This window comes from Oculina patagonica, chromosome 13 (assembly GCF_052425735.1).
Source record: "Oculina patagonica isolate OP01 chromosome 13, crgOcupat, whole genome shotgun sequence".
NCBI classification, from domain to species: domain Eukaryota; kingdom Metazoa; phylum Cnidaria; class Anthozoa; order Scleractinia; family Oculinidae; genus Oculina; species Oculina patagonica.
Window position 1 is genome coordinate 18,626,966 of NC_135770.1, and position 7,610 is coordinate 18,634,575.

General features: G+C 39.0%; 1 long non-coding RNA gene across 1 annotated transcript; it reads left to right on the plus strand.

Moving 5' to 3' along the window:
• Window positions 1–1,520: 1,520 nt before the first annotated feature.
• On the plus strand, window positions 1,521–2,642 carry LOC144634737 (uncharacterized). Its single transcript, XR_013567248.1, has 2 exons — window positions 1,521–2,308; window positions 2,373–2,642. It is a non-coding gene; the product is annotated as an uncharacterized LOC144634737 (long non-coding RNA).
• Window positions 2,643–7,610: the final 4,968 nt, after the last annotated feature.

The window sequence follows — 7,610 nt, forward strand, 5'->3', positions numbered from 1 at the left end:
GAAAACGTATCCAAAAATTCAAGTATTTCTTTGCACGCGAACTAAATTAAAACTTAGTTTGCCAAATTTTAGCTTTGTATTCGGCCATTTTTGGCGATCTTGTGGGCGAAATTCCTTTTTCTTGTTTTTCACGGATGTAAAGCGCTTTGAGACGAAAAAAACTACATCAAATTTCAAGGCTAGCTCAAGGCTATTTGTGGGCAAAAAAATGAGGGAAATCGATTTTTCCAATTTCTGCCGCCAAATCAATTTTTTGATTGAAATCTGCTGAAAGTCGTTCTTAATCTCCTTTGGTGGTATTTCTAAACCAGAGCCCCAAATCGTCATTTTCTGTGGTTTATAGCACTTTCTTATTCGATCTTTTGGACCAGGAAAGAAAATTACGATGAATCCACGTGATGGCATTTTTCCAAAAAGGCCCAAAGTGTACATTTTAAGCCTCAAACTGGCCGGTTTTGCTGGATCTGGAGTGAAAATAGGGTTTAATCTCCGTCGTGGCATTTCAACATAAGGGCCCAAAATTGCCATTTTCCGTGGCTCATACTAGCACTTTCTTATTCGATTCTTTTGGACCAGGGTAAAGGTTAGCATGAATCCATGAGATGACATTGTTTTCCAAAAAGACCTAAACGGTACATTTCAAGTCATGAACTGTCCGGTTCTGCTGGATTTAGAGTAAAAATAAGCTTTAATCTACGTGGTGGTATTTCAAAACAAGGACCCAAAATCGCCATTTTCAGTGGCTCATGTAGCACTTTTTATTCGATTTTATTAGACCGAGAGTAAAAATTAGGATGAATCCACGTGATGGCGTTTTTCCATAAAGACCCAAACGTGCATTTCAAGTCTCAAACTGGCCGGTTTTCCTGAATCTGGAGTGAAAATAACCTTTATTCTACGTGCTGGTATTTCTACACAAGGGCCCAAAATCGTCATTTTTAGTAGCTCATGTAGCACTTTCCTATTCGATTCTCTTAGACTGGAAGTAAAAATTAGGATGAATCCACGTGATGGCGTTTTTCCAAAAAGATCCCAGCTGTATATTTCAAATCTCAAACTGGCCGGTTTGGCTGGTCCAAAGTAAAAATAAGTTTTATAATTCGTGGTGGTCTTTCAAAACAAGGGCCCAAAATCGTCATTTTCCGTAGCTCATGTTGCACTTTCTAATTCGATTCTTTTTTTTAACCGTGAAAGAATTAAGGATACTTCCAAGTGATTGCATTTTTCTAAAAAGACTTAAACTGTTCATTTCGAGTCTCAAACCAGCCAGTTTCGCTGTATCTGGAGTAAAAGTAAGCTTTAATCTTCGTGCTGGTATTTCAACACAAAGGCGCAAAATCGTCATTTTAGCAAATTTATATGTAATATAAATGCCAATTTACATGTAATATAAATTAAAGTTAATGTGACAACCATGAAAGGAGTTCAGAGAAGTCATAAGATCACTCTATTCAAATATGCAGATCTGTCACGTAATATGCTGCAAGACTATCACTCTTGCGTTACATTCAAAAGTCAAATTCACTTCTAGAGTGTGATGCGCTATTTGGGCTGGCCAATCACATCGCCCCCTTTTCTATTATGTCAATCAAGGCCATGCGGTTTTATCTAGACTTGAGTAGTTTTACTTCAAATTCTCTGAGCTCCCTAGAAGAGTTTTCACAATAATCCCACCCACCCAACCCTCTTTGGTTCTCTTTTAGCTTAGTATTTGTAAAAATGTAGGCAATGTTCTAGTTCTACGCACATATCTGGCTATGTTGAGGGTGTTTATTTTACTATTATTATTATTTACAAACGTAAGCCATAGCTGATGGACTAAAGAAGCAAGCCCGTATTTGTAGACATTGTTATAATTATTATTTCCATTTTGTATGCTAACTTACGTTTAGAGCTGATGGACTTAAGCAGCATGCCTGCTTACGGAATTGTTTTTTTATATTGTTACCATTTTGTATGCTAGCTCAGGCTTAGAGCTGTTAGACTTGAGCAATGTGTCTGCTTTTGAGATATTGATATACATGTAACCGTTAGCTTAAGTGTCGAGCTGGCATACACTTACTCAACCATTCTGTTATTCGATTACTGTCTCTTCTGAACTTCTTCAATAGCCTTAGACCATCTTAATTAAGCATTGTCTTTCCTTATTGTTAATAAACCACGGGAGGGGATGAAGTGCTCTGTACCATTCGCCCTTTTGCCCCATAGCCTCACAGGGTCAGCTTTCCCCTTATAGTGGGGACCCCCCAGTGTTGCTGTTGTTGGTTGTTGTGATTGTTCCCAAGGGTCCTAGAGATTAGGACCCCAGGTTCTTGGGAACCAGGGCATGTGGTTGTGTTTGTTCCCAAGGGTCCTAGAGATTAGGACCCCAGGTTCTTGGGAACGTTCCCAAGGGTCCTAGAGATTAGGACCCCAGGTTCTTGGGAACCAGGGCATGTGGTTGTGTTTGTTCCCAAGGGTCCTAGAGATTAGGACCCCAGGTTCTTGGGAACTAGGGCTTCCAGTCCTGAAAGGAAGGAGAGGATTCCAGTCTCTCGTTGCCAACCAACTAACCTGTGATACATGTACCCTGCATGATTCCTATTGATGATTCTGATTGGCAACTCGAGCACTTCATCCCTTACCCCTTTTCTCCCACTGAACTTGTTGTCTTGTTTTGACTTCATGGGTTGGGAACATTAACAGTGGTTTATGTACCACTTTCTTATTCGATTTATTTGGACCAGGAAAGAAAATTACGATGAATCCACGTGATGGCATTTTTTTCCAAAAAGACCCAAAATGTACGTTTCAAGTCTTTTACCGTACCCAAATTCGCAAGTAGCCAATCAGAAGCGCGATCTACTCTCCAGATATCCTACGATATCAAGTCACGTAGACCTGGTATGCCACCATATCACGGTCACTTTGAAGTAAAGTAGTGTTACTGTACGATGAATTGAAAAGAGGTTTTACCATTAAAACAGAACTTCGTAATTTAAATTTAGCGGTGTTTAGCGGTCGTAAAAAGAGAAAATCTTTCCCGCCAAAACTAAACCTGAGCGCGCTCGCCAATTGCGCGATGTTTGCCGACGAGTACTGAGACATTCAGACTGAAAAAATGGAGTCGGAATTTCCAGAATGTTCGCTTAATTTTGATTTTGAAAATTTAGAGAATGAAACTCTAAACAACCGAGTGGAAAAAAAGGCAGAAGAGGAACTTGGTAAAAGTGTTGAAGACCAAGTCAACACATTTGCAGTACGTACCTTGCAAGCATGGCTTCAACAGAGCGATAAATATAACCGGATTTTTGGCTAAATTTGGGTACGGTAAATACCTAATCGTACCTTTTTTGTACGCTTCGGCTGCATATCAGGCTCGTTTGTTCTCCCCATGTGTATTTTGGCTCGACTGCGTCTCGCCAAAATACGAACCATGGCTCGACCAAACTCGCCTGATATGCCGCCGAAGCGTACCAAAAAGGTACGATTAGGTATAAAAACTGGCCGGTGTTGCTGGATATGGAGTGAAAATAAGCTTTAATCTCCGTCGTGGTATTTCAACGCAAGGGCCAAAAATTGTCATTTTCTGTGCCTCAGTCACACTTTCTTATTCGATTCTTTTAGACTGGGAGTGAAAGTTAGGATTAATCCACGTGATGGCATTTTTCCACAGACCTAAGCTATACATCTCAAGTCTCAAACTTTCCGGGTTTTCTAGATCTGGAGTGAAAATAAGCTTTAATTTCCGTGGTGGTATTTCATCACCAGAGTCCAAAATCGTCATTTTCCGTGGCTCATATAGCACTTGGGGAGCAGGAATAGCGCAGTGGTGAGAGCGCTCGCCTCCCACCAATGTGGCCCGGGTTCCGGATTCAGGCCCGGTACCATATGTGGGTTGAGTTTGTTGTTGGTTCTCGTCTTTGCTCCGAGGGTTTTTCTCCGGGTTCTCCGGTTTTCCTCCCTCCACAAAAACCAACACTTCCAAATTCCAATTCGATCTGGAATCAGTGGGATCAAGAAGAGCCACCTAGTGGAAGATCCCACTGTAAATTTTTTTTATTTATTTACTTTCTTATTCCATCCTTTTGGACCGGGAGTGAAAACTAGGATGATTTCACGTGATGGCGTTTTTCCAAAACGAACCAAACTGTACATTCCAAGTATCAAACTAGCAATTTTTGCTGGATCTGGAGTGAAAAGAAGATTTAATCACCGTGGTGGTTTATCCACGCAAGGGCCAAAAATCGTCATTTACAGTGGCTGTGTAACACTTTCTTATTCCATTCTTTTCGACCGGGAGTGGGACTTAGGATGAATCCACGTGATGGTATTTTTCCAAAAAGAACCAAACTGTGCATTTCAAGTCTCAAACTTGCCAGTTTTGCTGGAAAAATGCAGTGAAAATAAGCTTTAATCTACGTGGTGTTATTTCAACACAATGGCCAAAAATCTTTATTTTTAGTGCCTCATTTAGCACTTTCTTATTCGATTCCTTTGGACCGCGAGTGAAAATTAAGATGAATCCACGTGATGTCAGTTTTACAAAAGACCCAAACTGTACATGTCACGTCTCAAACTGTCCGGTTTTCCTGGATATTGAGTGAAAATAAGCTTGTATCTACGTGGTGGTATTTGAGCACAAGGGCCCAAAATCGTCTTTTTTAGTGGCTCATGTAGTACTTTTTTGTTCGATTCTTTTGGACCTGGAGTGAAAATAAGCTTAACCCTATTCAGACCGGGCTTTTTTGGACCTTCTCAGACCGGGGGGGGGGGGGGGCTTCGGAAGCCCCCCCTATGTAACTTCCAGAATATTTAAGCAATCACCATGAAACTTATAGGATGTATTGTATGTCCAAATCTCTTTCTTTTGGTTTACATCACGTGGGATGGTGACGTCACATCACGTGACAATTACATCATGATGGCAAAACAGCCACCATCTTGGATCCGCCATCTTGGATTTCAAAATTTTTCCAAAATGCCAGAAAACCGCCCAAAATCACTGCAAAGTACTAAAAATAAATAAAAATGTGCTTTACACCCGTAAAAATGTGAAAATAATCCCATTTAAGTTGATTTTTATTAACAGAAACACGCAAAATTACAAATTTGGGAAAACATGCCTGTTAAAATGCCGTTGCCATGGTGATGTCAAGTTCCTGACACATCACCTAACCCTACCAAATTGTTGCCAGATAAATTTTAGGAAAACTCAGAAAGTTTGGCAGCGTTTGGTTAAATCTTAAAAAAGTTATAAAAGTTCAAAGTCAGCGCGGGCCTCAAAAGCTCCCCCCCCCCCGGTCTGAATAGGGTTAAGGATGAACCCACGTGATGCAGTTTTTCGAAGAAGATCCCAATTGTACATTTCAAGTGTCAAACTGTCCGATTTTGCTGGATATGGAGTGAAAATAAGCATTAATGTCCGTTGTGGTGTTTCAACAAAAGGGCCCAAAATTGTCATTTTCAGTGGCTCATGGAGCACTTTCTTATTCGATTCTTCTTGATCGGGAGTGAAAATTAGGAAAAATCCACGTAATGGTATTTTTCTAAAAAGAACCAAACTGTTCCTTTCAAGTCTCGAACTAGCCGGTTTTGCTGGAAAAATGCAGTGAAAATAAGCTTTAGTCTACGTGCTGGGTATTTCAACACAAGGGCCAAAAATCGTTATTTTCAGTGGCTCATGTAGCTATTTCTTATTTGATTCTTTTGGACCAGGAGTGAAAATCAGAATAAATGCTCTTGAAGGTATTTTTAAAAGAAACAAACTGTAAATTTTAAGTCTCAATCTGGCCGGTTTTGCTGGATCTGGAGTGAAAATTATCTTTTTTCTCAGTGCTGGTATTTCAACAAAAGGGCCCAAAATCGTCATTTTCAGTGGCTCAAATAACACTATTTTTTCGATTCGTTTGGGCCGGGAGTGAAAGTTAGGATAAATCCACGTGGTGACATTTTTCCAAAAGACACAAACTGAACTTTTTAAGTCTCAAACTAGCCGGTTTTCCTGGATCTGGAGTGAAAATCAGCTTTAATCTCCGTGGTGGTTTTTTGACGCAAGAGCCCAAAATCGTCATTTTAAATGGCTCATGTAACACTTTCTTATTCGATTCTTTTGGACCGGTAGTGATTATTAGGATGAATCCATCCGCCACCTAAATAAACTGAAAAAAATTCAAATCAATCAATTAGTGCAAAACAAAAACCTAAAATGGTGAAATAATTGCATTATAGATAATTTTCAATAATAGGAACACAAAACTACACATTTGAGGAAACATGTCTGTCAAAATGCCGTTGTAATGGTAATGTCATGTTGCCGACACAACTAACTACCCCACAGAATCATTCCCAGATACATTTTATATATACTTGTAAAGTTTGGCGGCGTTTGGTTGAATCTTGAAAAAGTTATTAGCGTTCAAATTTTTCAATTTAATGCCTTCTACCTCTTTCTAAACGCGCTCTTTCAAAATTCCGCTTTTGTTATGACACACTGCAGTATTCCTAATTTATCTATCTGCAGTGGAAGGTCATGAAGTTCTGTATCCTCGCTGAATTCTCTGCCACAAAATTGTCGAAAAAGTCCAAAAGTTGAGATTTCCGAAGGTGTCCCGACCAAAACACGATTTCCAAAGGAGAGATATAAGTATAGCAAGTATGGTAATTATATTCCACGCTTAAATTGTGTAACAATGTGTTTAAAAAAGGACATGATTGTTTATGAATATTTTGTGATTACTTTGAGTTGTAGAAATATTCAAATTTGTGCGATTGAATATTAGCCTTGTTTGACCCCCACCACCCCCCCCCCCCCCCCTCAAAAAAAGAAAATGCATAAGTATTGTTTTCAATTTCTCTTGAGACGATTGTAGGTCAAGGTAAATACTAAGAGAAATTGAAAACAATGCTTAAGCAAAGAAATTGAGGGGTAAACAACGTGCATTATGGGGACGGTGAAAATAGCGAATATAGACTTCCTACAATCTATAATAATAATAATAATAATAATAATATAATATATAAACGTATATATAAACGTATCTTTCTTTGTTTTAGAAATCAAGGAAACAGGGATATTTTTCAGAAACCAAAAGATCTCGTAGGGTTGTCGATAAATAAATGCATAATGATGTGCCTAAGATGTCCCCCGCGACCCTAAGTGTACGTTAGTTGCTATCGACTTATATTGATTATGACCATCGTTTTAGGTCATAATTTCCTGTGCATTGATGGAATTTTGACAAGTTATTTAATATAAAAATTTTTAAGTGCCCCAAAGGTTTCACTTTTCTTCAAAAATGATGCGTTTTTTTTTACTAACAGTTCTTCGTCACGAAAATAAAAATATATTCATTCTGATGCTTGCATTAGCTGTGACGTGTGTATTGACACGTAACGTTCACGGCCGGCTGGTCCACTTTAACTTCCGGCCGGGTTCTCCTAAGCTTAAAATTATTGCTTTTTTCGCTTTTTTCGTTAACAATAAAATAATTGCAGAAAAGAAAATAATCTATGTTGACTGTTAACGTCAAAGTGTACGTATTTTTGTGCATCTCAGTCATTCGTTCAACACAAGTTATAGAAGTTGTAAGTCACGCCCTGCAATTATGCAAAGATTGTAGCGTTACCGA